The sequence below is a fragment of the Nannospalax galili genome, unplaced genomic scaffold (assembly GCF_000622305.1).
Source record: "Nannospalax galili isolate Female #2095 unplaced genomic scaffold, S.galili_v1.0 scaffold332, whole genome shotgun sequence".
Lineage (NCBI taxonomy): Eukaryota > Metazoa > Chordata > Mammalia > Rodentia > Spalacidae > Nannospalax > Nannospalax galili.
The window spans coordinates 860,151-862,567 of NW_008333794.1; the positions used below are offsets into that span (position 1 = coordinate 860,151).

The window sequence follows — 2,417 nt, forward strand, 5'->3', positions numbered from 1 at the left end:
TAGTCCCAGTACTCAGGGGGCAGAGGCAGGCCGATCTCTGTGAGTTCAAGGCCAGCGTGGTGTATGGTGGTCAGTTCCAGGCCAGCTGGGGATACTGGGAGACCCTATCTCAAAAAGACTAAAAAAAAGAAGAAGGGTACTAATCTCATTAGCCCTCAAGGCCAAACCATCTCTCCAGTCTCTGCAGGTACCATCTCTTAAACCATTCCTTAGAGGTTAAATCCCAAGGCAGGAATTTTGGAGAGAGCCTTTACACCAGGGCAGTCGCTCAGCTAGTGACTACATTTCCCAGCCCTCCTTGCAGCCAGACATGGTCACATGACTAGGCTGACTCCAATAGGGAGTGACGAGCCACAACCCCAGCGTTTCGCTTTCTCTTTCCATTGTGCTGGACTGGCAGCAAGGAGGTGATGGAGAGACTCAGCCGGAGCTGGTGACCAGGTGCACGGAGACTGGCCTGCGAAACGACTTGTGGAGAGGCCACTCCGCCACCTGGGCTGCTCCTGCTGGACTCTTTCTTCAGAGACAATAAACCTCCTTATTTAAGCCAAAAGGCATGAAGAGATTCATTTCTTTTCTCTGCTTCCTGCTTTGACATGAAGCACATGGCGGTGGGCTGGTGACCAGGATGGGAAAGCGGGTGAAAGAAGAGTTGAAGAAAATTTGGAGGTAAAAATTCATCATTCGGCTGGGCGTGGTGGCACATGCCTTTAATCCCAGCACTTGGGAGGTAGAGGCAGGCGGATCTCTGTGAGTTCAAGACCAGCCTAGTCTACATAGTGAATTCCAGGACAACTGGGGCTACAGGGAGACCCTGTCTCACAAAGACAAAAAAATTCATCATTCGGAACTCGTCATCCCAGAGCCCTGGGTCCTCGTGGCTCTCGGGATTAAGAGAGTTCTGCATGTGCCCCCAGAGCATCCTGCTTCTAGCCGGGTCCTGGATGGAAACAGGGATGTAGCCCTACCGCTGCCCCTTACTCAGAGCACAGTTCCAGCACTGCCTTGTCCAAGCCCCTGCACCTTCTCCACCTTACTGGACTTGGCTGACATTAGCCTCTCCTAGGTGGTGAATCCCAGGAAGGTGGACCACATCTTTCAGCAGACCCCACCAGCACTTTGCATGAAAAATGCTTCACACAATTGAAAAAAGTAAGTGAATGGGGGAAGATGTCATAAACTGGGGCTTTTTGCAAGTGAGACAACTGCCACTTAAAGGCTAACTCCAACCAGGCAGTTATGGGTGACAGAATCCAGAGGTACACAGCCCTGGACAGGATTCCCCCTCCATCACTGTCTGCTCTCTCTCTGCAGGCTTCAGAGCTGCGCCTTGGCTACTGCAGGCTCTCTTTCTCTAGACACTGTGGGCATGATGTTCCAGCAGAAGTCCCAGAACTTGCAGACTGGTCCAACCTGTGTCATGTGACCAGCCAAGACTCGAGCACTTGCTAGCCTTATATTGGGAGAAATGTCTGAGCTGACCTGGATGGAGATCCAGGAAGATGAGGGGAGGGGCTTCACCAGCCCTGCAGGAGGAAAGGCACAGTGGGTGGTGGAGCTGGAGACAGGAAAAATACTACAGTGCCCTGGGCATGCTTGTTTGTGAGAAAACTGCCTGAGGGGTAACTGGGCCCCCTCATCCTTGTGGCTGAGCAGGGTTGTGCATAAACCAAGAGGGGAACTTGGTTGAGTCATGACTTCATCCAGCCTTCTTGCTTGCTGGCTAGTAGTACGAGGAAATAAAAATTCTAAGTGACAAAGGCCTTAAGGATGTTATATGCGATGAAAATGTGTAATCAAGAAGGTGGACAAACATGGAAAACAATGGGAGATGGAAAAGCAATAGGAAGTCACACTGTAAAGTCCTCTATAATTAAAAAAAATTTTGTTGACTTTTATTTTACTTGTATGAATGTTGTCTGCATGTATTTATGTGCACCATGTGCATGCAATGCCTGTGGAGGCCAGGAGAGGGTGTTGGATTCCCTGGAATTGGTTGTTAGCTGCCATGTAGGTGCTAGAAACTGAACCCAGGTCTTCTGCAAGAGCAGCCAGTGCTCTTAACTGCTGAGCATCTCTCCAGTCCTGTCCTTTGTAATTTTTATTTTGTAGCCCTGGCTAGCCTTGAACTTGTGATCCTCCTGCCTCAACCTCCTGGGTGCAGGGATTTCAGGGGTGTCCACCACTCCCAGGTGTCATGTAACTGACACTCTAAGCAGTTGCTGTTTGAAGAACATGGGCTCTGTTGGATTCAGATGTTTGTAAGGGACAGATAACACTGTTACTTTGTCAAGAAAGGGCTTATTTTCTTCCAACACTTGAATCCAGAGGTGGGGACAGGGCCACATGAGAACCAGCTGGGAGTTAAGTGCTGCTCAAGTCCCTCTGTATCCTGAGCTCATGGCCCTGAGTTCCTG

The 2,417-nt window shown here is 50.1% G+C and overlaps 1 long non-coding RNA gene across 1 annotated transcript; it reads left to right on the top strand.

Annotated features, from left to right (window-relative positions):
- The first annotated feature begins 376 nt into the window (after positions 1 to 376).
- Positions 377 to 1,898, top strand: LOC103730342. The gene is made up of 3 exons (XR_607097.3): positions 377 to 669; positions 1,067 to 1,152; positions 1,315 to 1,898. It is a non-coding gene; the product is annotated as an uncharacterized LOC103730342 (long non-coding RNA).
- The last annotated feature ends 519 nt before the right edge of the window (positions 1,899 to 2,417 follow it).